The 11,309-nt window shown below is 38.8% G+C and overlaps 1 long non-coding RNA gene across 1 annotated transcript; it reads left to right on the top strand.

Moving 5' to 3' along the window:
* Positions 1 to 2,588: 2,588 nt before the first annotated feature.
* Positions 2,589 to 5,536, top strand: LOC127494505 (uncharacterized). Its single transcript, XR_007924898.1, has 3 exons — positions 2,589 to 3,956; positions 4,904 to 5,129; positions 5,328 to 5,536. It is a non-coding gene; the product is annotated as an uncharacterized LOC127494505 (long non-coding RNA).
* The last annotated feature ends 5,773 nt before the right edge of the window (positions 5,537 to 11,309 follow it).

Raw genomic sequence — 11,309 nt, 5'->3', positions numbered from 1 at the left:
AACATCAGGGCAGAAAAACCTCGATGTTTGGCTCTTCATGCTTCACAATAAGTTGTTAAAGGGTTAGTTCACCCAAACATGAAAATTCTGTCATCAATTACTCTCCCTCATGTCGTTCCACACCTGTCTTCGTTCATCTTCGGAAAACAAATTAAGATATTTTTGATGAAATCCGGAGGCTCAGAGAGGCCTCTATTGCCAGCAAGATAATTAACACTTTCAGATGCCCAGAAAGGTACTAAAAACATATTTAAAACAGTTCATGTGAGTACAGTGGTTCAACCTTAATATTATAAAGTGACGGAAATACTTTTTGTGTCCTCAAAAAATACATTTATGTCCTCATAAATCATATAAACAAGCACACACACAGTTGGATTTCCAGGTTTTATGGGGACTTTCCTCAGACAATGATTTTATACTGTACAAACTGTATATTACAGTTGTAGTCAGAATTATTGGCACCCTTAAATATGAACAAAGAAGCCTGTAAAAATAATCTGCGTTGTTAATCCTTTTGATCTTTTATTCAAAAACATTCACAAAAATCTAGCCTTCTATTGAAGTGAAATAATTGATAATATGGGGAAAATCTCTCCAAAATATGTTGGCCATAATTATTGGCATCCTTTTATTCAATATTTTTTTCAGCCTCCTTTTGCCAATATAACAGCTCTGAGTCTTCACCTATAATACCTGATGAGTTTGGAGAACACCTAGTCTCAGCCTCAGACGTCACGCCCACGGACCGTTGGCTGAACATCTGATATATGGTACACCTAACTGGAAACACTTCAGGATTTTCAAGGTTGTCATCTGGTTGGTTGAATTCTAAAGGATGTCCAGGAGTGTGTGTCATGTTCTTTAACGGTCCACCTGGAAACAAATGCTGTGATGCCAAACCCCCTCGTAGAAGAAGAATGCTGTTATGTTTACAACCGTGACAATGAACGTTTACCAGGATCAACTGTTGATCTGTCGGTCTGTTATTGTTGGGACATCAGCTTTACATCTTCACACCCCTAAACATGACGCGGGACAAAACAAACTGTGATTGGTTGCATTATATGTCAGTCAAACGTCCTCTTGGGCGGTCTTTGGCCAATGAAAGCTGCGATAGAGTCCAGACCTTCTGCTGTCAGTCTGAAGGTCTGGCTATGCATGACTAGAGAACACATGACAAAAGATCAGAGACCTTTTCTCCATACAGAATCTCTCCAGATCCTTCCAATGTTGATGCACTCTCCTCTTCAGTTTTTCATAGGGTTAGGTCAGGGTACTGGGATGGCCATGGCAGAAGCTTCATTTTGTGCTCAGTGACCCATTTTTGTGTTGATTTTGATGTTTGTTTTGGATTATTGTCCTGATGGATGATCCAACCACAGCCCATTATAAGATTTCTAGCAGAGGTGGTTAGGTTTTGATTTTTTATCTGTTTTATTTGATAGAATCCATGATACCATGTATCTGAACAAGATGTCCTGGACCTCGAGCAGAAAAATAGGCCCACAACATTAAAGATCCAGCAGTATATTTAACAGTGGGCATGGGGTACTTTTTATCTCTGTGTGCACCAAACCCATCTGGTAGGTTTGCTGCCAAAAAAACGTTTTTTTTTTTTTTTTTTTTTTTTTAAGTTTCATCTGACAGTAGAAGTCAGTCCTGTTTGAAGTTCCAGCAGTGTTTGACAACTGAATATGCTGGAGACATATGTTTATAAAAGAGCGAGGAGGATTTTTCTTGAAATCCTTCCGAACAACTTGTGGTGATGTAGGTGCTGTTTGATAACTTTTTTTTTAGGCTTTCTGACCACAAGACTCAACTAATTTCTGCAATTCTCCAGCTGTGATCCTTGGAGAGTCTTTGGCCACTCAAACTCTCCTTCTCACTGTGCATTAGGACGATATAGACATACCATAAAATAAAAAATGTAAACAGTGGTGTGCACGGGAGGTGGGCGGTCCTGCCCCTTTAATCGTGAAAGTGACGGGATTTCGCCCCTGCCCTCGCGGAGGTCTGTGCACACCACTGAATGTAAAAATGAATAGGAATATACTTCAGAGATATTTTCTCATAAAAAAAAAAATTCTAGGGGTGCCAATAATTGTGCCCAGCATGTTTTGGAGAAAAATATTTATTTCATAATAGGATTTCCCCCCACTTTCAATTATTTTACTTCAATGAAAGGTTAGTTTTATGCGAATTTTTTGAATGAAAGATCAAAAGGATAAACAATGCAGATTTTTACAACCATCTTTGATCATATTTACCAAGGGTGCCAGTAATTTTGACTGCAACTGTATATCCCCTACCCCTAAACACAACCCTCACAGAAAACTTTCTGCATTTTTACTTTGTTTTTTAATTTAATATGATTTATAAGCTTTTTTCCTCATGGAGACCAAAAATATAGAGTTTATACATGAATACATTGCATAACATATTGCATATATAACTATTTACATCATAGTTTTTTCATTATTATATATTATTATTATTATTATTATTATATCATTATTATTATTATTATTATTATATAATCATGGTCATTTGAACAGAATGATTAATTAATGGGTAAATTAGTTGACAAACTAGGAGATCAGATCAAATAAAGACGGAGACAGAACAGAACTGAATCAAATTACACTACCCAAAACCATGAACCTGACATTACGCTATTTTACATTTGGCTGTTGACACCATGGGGACGATGGACAGAGATGGAGCTGCTGGAGGTGGTGACCCTGGTGGAGCTGACGAACCGATGAGCCCATGCGACGTTGTTGGTTCTGGAGATGTAGAACTGAACAAGTTGAGCGAATTGAACTGAACCCATGTGCAATTTATTTAGATCCCAACATGAACAAAATACAAAGTAAACAATGACTAGACTTGAACTAAACATGAACAGAACTCACCATCAGCGGTACAGGGAACAAAGCTAGACAAGAGACAATGGAATCATAAGGGCTATTTATACAGAGAGACTAATGACTAACAAGGAACACCTGTGCATAATCAAACAATGAACCAATGAGAACATGACACATGGACAAGAGAGGCACATGCCAAACAGGAAACATGACTTAAGATAAAATTACAAAATAAAAGACATGAAAATATAAAAGTGAACCACAACCCAAAACAGACGTGACAACTGAGGTGGAGCTGCAGTGACGAGCATCCAAGGTGGAGCCGTGAAGCCAGAGAACTGAGGTGGAGCCGGTGGGACTGAGGACCAAGGCAGACCTTTTTCCTTCTTTCCTTCCTCTTTTATACAGTTTGTTCTTGTCTGTCTATCTTGCGACCTGTTTTAGATATGTGCTTCCAAATTCCCACTATTACTAACACTCGTAAATCGCGTGCCACATGTTGGAGGCAGTGCAATCATAACAACCTGCGTATTTTACCCATGTCATCTAGTACATTACTTTCTATTCCTATTTGTCTCTGGAATTGTCATTCTGCTGTTAACAAAGCAGACTTTACTACATCTATTGCTACTCATTCAGGTCTCCATCTCATGGCTCTGACTGAGACATGGATCAAACCAGAGGACACTGCCACACCGGCAGCCCTCTCCTCTAATTTCACTTTCTCTCACACCCCATGCCAGATTGGGAGGGGTGGTGGTACTGGTCTGCTGATGCCCAATGAATGGAAGTTCAATCCTTTACCATCTCTCTATGACAATAGCTCATTTGAATCACATGCAATTACCATCATCTACCCTGCTAAAATCCATGTTGTAGTGCTTTATCTTTCCCCAGGTCAGCTAGGTAACTTCTTGGAGGAGTTAGATGTGTTACTCTCGCCCTTCCCTGAGGATGGTACTCCTCTGCTAGTACTTGGAGATTTCAACATCCATCTAGACAAACCTCAGGCTGCTGACTTCCACACTCTGCTTGCGTCTTTTGATATCAAGCGAGTGTCTACTACAGCTACCCACAAATCAGGTAACCAATTCTACCTCATTTACACATGCTGCTGCTCCACCAATAATACACTGGTTACTCCACTACACACCTCAGACCATTTCCTCATCACTTTTAATCTCAACCTGACTCCTAACTCAGCACACACTCCACCACATGTTACTTTTCGAGGAAACCTACGCTCGCTCTCACCCTCCTGCCTTACCTCTTTGGTCTCATCCACACTTCCTCCCCCTAATCAATTCTCATCACTGGACACTAACAATGCTACTGACACTCTTTGCACAACTCTAACATCTTGCTTAGATAACTTCTGCCCCCTGGCTATCCGATGTTCTCCGTGAGCATTGGTCTAGACTCAGGGCTGCAGAAAGGAGGTGGTGCAAATCTAAAGATCCTACTGATCTTAGCTTCTATCAGTCACTCCTTTCTTCTTTCTCTACAAATGTCTCTAATGCTAAAACCACATACTATCACAATAAAATTAACATTTCTACTGATTTCCGCACTTTTCAAAACCTTCTCTTCTTTGCCCTCCTCCCCTCCCTCCTACATCAGCTCTTACAGCTGATGACTTTGCCACATTCTTCACACATAAAATAACAACCATCAGCGGCCAATCCTCCACACCACACTGACAATAACATCTTAACGGAAAACACACAAATTCTCCCCTCCCCTCCCTTTCCAATCATCCTACTACCTGTCCACTTGACCCTATCCTCACTCATCTTCTTCAGGCCATCTCCTTCTCAATTGTACCTGCACTCACTCACATTATAAATTTTTCTCTTTGCACTGGTACATTTCCCAAAGCTTTTAAGCAGGCTAGGACTACCCCACTGCTTAAGAAACCCACTCTGAATCCAGCACTTTTAGAAAACTACAGACCGGTATCCCTTCTTCCATTCATTGCAAAGACACTTGAGAGAGTTGTGTTCAACCAACCGTCTACTTATCTCACACAGAACAACCTCCTTGACAACAACCAGTCTGGCTTCAAGAGTGGCCACTCAACTGAGACTGCCCTGCTCTCAGTTACTGAAGCCACGAGCAACTTCAAAATCATCAGTACTCATCTTGCTGGATCTGTCTGCTGCTTTTGACACAGTTAACCACAAGATCCTCCTGTCAACCCTCATGTCAAAGGGCATCTCAGGAACCGCACTCCAGTGGTTCAGTCTTACCTCTCAGGTAGGTCCTTCAGGGTATCTTGGAGAGGTGAGGTGTCTAAGTCGCACCATTTTGCTACTGGGGTACCTCAGGGCTCAGTGCTTGGACCACTTTTCTTCTCCATCTACATGTCATCACTAGGATCTGTCATTCAGGAATATGGTTTTTCCTATCACTGTTATGCTGATGACACACAACTTTACCTCTCATTCCAACCAGATGATCCGACGGTTGCTGGTCACATCGCAGCCTGCCTGACAGCCATTTCTGCCTGGATGAAGGACCAAAACTGGGACTTGACATGACACTTACATACTGTTGCACTCATGTTGATTTGATTGCTTCTACTATTCTCATTTGTAAGTCGCTTTGGAGAAGAGCGTCTGCTAAATAACTAAATGTAAATGTAAATGTAAATGATAAACATGACACAATATAACATCACGACTACATGAATAGAGCTTTTACTGTTATAAAAAATACAGATTTGTGAGCATTAGTGTAACTGAAGGTGTGAGAATAAACACGAAACACACATGATTGTTGTCATGCAGTGAATCTGACCAATCGTGAAAAAGCTGTGTCGTCATCAGAGCTCGTGCAGCAGCTCTTAAGAAGCTGCGGCAGGGCTGACTCAGCCGACTGCTGTTGAATCGCTTTCGAGGTACTTTGATGCCATACGTCACAGTCACATGGCTTCTGCGCTGTCTCAAGTCAGACAAAATTTCTAACCAGCAAGCACTGCTTCAAGTCAGATGACGATCGGTCTGCGCAGCGCTGCATGAAGTCAAACAAGCCTATAGAAAATCCTTAGCTGGGTGGGACCAACGGGGAAACAGAAAACTCTGAGCTGGATGGGATCAATGGGGAAGGGAGAATCAAATACCTCCTCAAAATCCTCCAAATAGTTTCCAGAGGATGGGCAATTCTCATCCACAGTGGTCGGGGTTGTGGGCAGGGCTTCCTTCCATGCCCTTGAACTCCACAAGCAGTCCTTCAGTGTTGCCAGCTCAAGCGCCTGGTCAGACTCTCCATATGGCTCAGGCTCGCGGTGATGTCTATTTCTGTCCTCACAAGCTCAGGATCGTGGCAGCCTGATCTCCGTCTGCTGTGGGCTCTAGCGAATCCTCCGTGCAGCTCGAGTGGATGGTCTGGCTAGACTCTAGATCTGGAGTGGGGCTGGTTTCATCCTCCGCCAGGCCGATGGTGAACACCGATTTGACCTGTTGGCCACTGTAGCTTCTCTATATTGCAATTCGCAACCTCACCACTAGATGCTGCTAAAATTTACACACTGCATCTTTAACCCATTCATGCATGAATTATTATAAGCTCAGTCAGGTTTTTTTTTTTTTTACTTATGTGTTTTTATTGCTCTTAGGGCATGAAAAACAAGGTTTGAAAAGTATTTTTTTTTTACTTTTTGATGTTACAAGTAACACATTACAAGTAATGTGCATTACGTAATCAGGTTACTCTTTGATGTTACAAGTAAAGTAACACATTACAAGTAACATGCATTACGTAATCAGATTACTTTTTGATCTAACGAGTAAAGTAATGCATTTCAAGCAACATGCATTATGTAATCAAATTACTTTTTGATGTAACGAGTAAAGTAATGCATTACAAGTAACGTGCGTAACATAGATTACTTTTTGATGTTATGAGTAAAGTAATGCATTTCAAGCAACATGCATTATGTAATCAAATTACTTTTTGATGTAACGAGTAAAGTAATGCATTACAAGTAACGTGCGTAACATAGATTACTTTTTGATGTTACGAGTAAAGTAATGCATTTCAAGCAACATGCATTATGTAATCAAATTACTTTTTGATGTAACGAGTAAAGTAATGCATTACAAGTAACGTGCGTAACGTAGTCAGATTACTTTTTGATGTTACAAGTAAAGTAATGCATTAAAAGTAATGCAATCAGGTTACTTTTTAGATGTAACAAGTAAAGTAATGCATTACAAGCAGAGGTCGCATTAGACTTTCACACTGTCCGTCATTTTGACAGACAGGATAGTAAAAATTCTGTCATAATCAATTATTACCCGTCATTTTAATTTTTATATTTTAATGATAATAAGATGTTTAATAGTTTCTTTTTTTGTCCACATTTAAATTTTTATTCACGAGCTTACAGGCTATGCATTTATATTATGAAAAGAAAGTTGAACAAAGACTGTGCTTTACTTTTCAGTTTTCATCTTGAACAGTTGTCGCGGATCGTGAGTGAACGCAATCATCCCTTCCTCTTTACTACTTTACAGAACGAAATAAACATGAATGAACATCAGAAAATATGCTGAAAGATACAGTAGCTTATCGAAATCTATATCTTAATCAGTTCAATCAGTGTTGGAAAAAATGTCACGTAACATTATAACTTAGAAAAGCCATTCGTTGACCATAAACTTTATAGTCAGCAAGAAAAATGACAAAACAAAACATTTAAAACAAAACGAACTGGATTAGAAACTTAATTATGTAAGTATAAGTATTATAACTTTATTATTACAAAATGGACTTAAATTGGGTGCTCGCCTATGTGTGATCAAACGCATCGTTTTCATTTTATTCTGGAGACTGAACTCGCGCTCTGCTGCCACACTGGAGCGCACTCACCACCAACTGGACAGGGGTGGGAATTACAGTTACAAGTTACTCTAACGTTACTCTAAGTTGTTATTCTAACAACACAAATACATTTATTTACAGTCAAAATAGTTAATTTTGAATTGTAGCTGGAAAATAGCTATTGATGCATGTTGTCCACTATAGTGGACAGATGATTAATCAGAATTTTCTCCCAATCTAAAATCAATACTTGGAAAATTTAACTGTGATATGACTCATTAGATATTGCTTGATGCTACTTTTTTTTTAAATATTCCGGAGCAACTTGGCATTTCTTACTGGCCACTGACCATCTTGGATTGGAGGGGAAAAAACTTGGCAATGTATAGGATGATGCACTAGGGTCCACTGTAGAAGTTGATGTGCAACTATGCCATCAAAACCCATGCATGTGCAAGAAAATGCTTTTTGAATAGCTGTCCACTGTAGTGACTTCTATACATGAAAGGGTTAAGACAACAAGCACTTTGAACTTCATGACATGCAAATAAAAGGAACTATTCAAGTCACTTTTATTTATATAGTGCTTTGCTTAGATTATTGAACTCTTTTTTAAGTTGTTACAACTTAAATTAGCTTACTAATTATTTTAGAGTTACTTAATCGGAATAGGAACATATATTTCTTTTTTTTTACATATTTTATGTTGTAAAAATAATGAATTCAAATAAACAAAAGTCATGCAAACTGTTGCTTGCATGAGCTTTACAAACACCATTTTTGTTTTACATTGTATAACACCAATTTTTGCACTGTATTGAGAACATTATCATAGTGAGTTATAATGCAGGTCTGACATCTTTTGCAAATTCATTTACAGAAGAAAAATGAAGGAAATTGTAATGCATTTTTCTTTGAGTAAAATGTTTACAGAAGCAGACTCAATCCCACAGAGACATCACGTTTGACAATAACCATTTATGTACTGCTCCGTGGTTCCTGCAATAAACTTGTTGTTCAGAATTTGGAAGATAAGCCCCAAAGCCCCCTGATAGAAGTGCAATATCTGGGAACAGGAAATGACAACAGTCACCTATAAGTCAGTGTTATTTGACAAAAACTGTACTGAAGTCTCTCTCCACAAATGCATTTCGAATGAACTTTGGGCATTGAAATTTACACATCTCCCTTTTCTATCTTTCCTTTTATTATCTGTTGTTTTAGTGCATTATTTCTCATTGTTTTGCCTTTTCAGGCTCTAGCTTAAGGATTGATCTCTCATTACATCCAGACTGAGCTTTCATTCCTAATTCTCTGATTTCTTCCCTCTCACAAACTTCCACTGAAAACTTGTGGTCTTCTCTTACAGCTTTCAACTGAGAGAGTAAATAGATTTAACACTGTGCTTCAAGCCTGTCCAACTTGATTTCTTTAAGGTTCTTTCTCTTTCCCCGAGATCCAAAACAAATCAGAAGGTGACTTTTGACTTTGTTTTGCTGCATGATCTTGTTTGAGGTCCAGCCTTCACTGCATGAGACTTCTCGAGTCAAAGGCCAAAAGCAAGTCTATAAAACTGACTGTGGTGCAATACTGCACAGAAAAACTTATCATGTTTCTGGTCTGCATTGATGTTAACCATATAAACCTAAATGTATCATATTTGATGCACAAATTTCTAAGGCCCCAAAATTTTCAACATTAAAACTTTGATGAAAAAATCATTGTTCACAATCTACTACATGCCACATGTCATCTGATTGATAGTTTATCCTTTTTTTTTTTTTTTTTAGCAAGTAAAAGGCAACTTTATAAAAACATCCCCCTTCAGGACATGGTACATGTATGTTTTTGCTGTGAATCAGGTTACCAGCTGACTTTTAAGGATTTGCATGATGTAGATGTTGCATGATGTTCAAAACTGTAAATATATCAGCGTTAGCATAAACTGATAAATTTAAATGAAAAAAAAAAAAAAAAAAAAAAAATGAATTCAAACAATTACCTTTGAACGTTGATTGAAATATGTTAATTGTTTAAACATAGGCCTACTCTTTAGTCCAAAACCAGCAGTTCAGCATCAACACCGCTGGATGGCGCCAAAGACCACAACAACGAATAATTTATTCTCCTCAGCTGTTGCAAAGCCGAAACTATTGAGATAAATATAAAACATGAAACAGAAAAATGTGAAAAGATTTTCAGAAATGTAATTCCAGTGAGGTCCGTATTCAACACTTTATTGTCAGCCGTTTAATTAATATCTGACAACATGGTGAGAACATCAAAGGGTGTTTTTGAACAGAATTTTCAAAATGTGCATTATTTCACTAATCTTGTCAGTTATGTAAACTCATTACACTGGCTACCAGCACAATTGGCTGCTATTAATGTTAATGTTAGTCTACAATTATGTTACATAATATGCTTATGAAAAAAAAAAAAAAATGATAACGGCAAGGAGGGGGCGGTAGATACAATCAATGAGTGGACGCTGTCTTCCTGCGCAAACCCCCCTCTCTCTCTTGACTATCAAATACAACAAGTGCCAGGCATCCCATTATCTTTTTCACTATAAATATAGGTAAATATCCCGAGCAGCTGCCGTATATCTGGAGACTTAGGATGGCAGTAAACTGAAAGAGCTATAAACTGCCATCAGTCAGACAGTAGCGCTTGACTATTAATGTGCAAATGTTATGCGTACGTGCTCGATCGACTCTGCATCGGTGAAGCACTTCATATGAACTTGGGACACATCAAGAGACGAGCTTCCCAAGGGTTTCGGCAGACCGCGGTTGCCAAAGTGGAGCTACTTAAGACATCTGCTCGCTGTGATTGGAACTTCAACTCTGTGTTCAGAAACAAGGCTGCATAATGAATGCAAACTCAGGACTACTGGAGAGATAGTGTTAGCTCTTTGTGAATGCTATTACCATGCTAATAACAAACTGACTTCCCCCCCAGGGGAAAAATTACCGTAACAAAAAATGACTTTGCATTGGTTTATGAAATTACTGGTAGCTCCTCTCAACCCTGAAAAAGTGCCACCAGGGGGCAGTTTAACTACGTGATGCAAGATCATAGCTGCCAAAAGTATTAATGCAGAATCTATGGTTTTATCTGTAGGAAGTATCTCACCCGGGGACGCTTTGTTTTCACTATTGCATTTTAAATCAACTCCTCAACCGATATCTGAGAGAGAAATGGCAGAAGAAAAGAGTTAAAGAGCAATAAATAGACACATTTTGGGTGTACGAAAGAACACAGGCAACATTTGTCAGTCCTGTAATAAAAAGCAAATATTTACCAATTTTCATCTATAGATTAGACACCCTCTGCGTGGTCACAGTCGAGTTGGAAACTAGCAAAAGTGCACTGGGGTGAAGTAAGGGGACAATCTGTTCTACTGTGATAAGTCAAAAGGGAATTTGTGAACAAGGGCATAATTTGCACTACAAAGAATATGTTTTCCCCAGAAAGCATGCAAGCGTAAGTCACTTTGTAGTAATAGGTCTTCAAATTTGTTGCTCAGGTTTTTTTTTCCTGGAGTGATCAAAAGCATATTGGGCTTATTTCCGGCGACATGCCCTGAAACCAATCAAAGCCAATTTT

Source organism: Ctenopharyngodon idella, chromosome 14, assembly GCF_019924925.1.
Source record: "Ctenopharyngodon idella isolate HZGC_01 chromosome 14, HZGC01, whole genome shotgun sequence".
In the NCBI taxonomy this organism is placed as follows: domain Eukaryota; kingdom Metazoa; phylum Chordata; class Actinopteri; order Cypriniformes; family Xenocyprididae; genus Ctenopharyngodon; species Ctenopharyngodon idella.
This window is presented reverse-complemented; position numbering and strand designations above follow the sequence as displayed.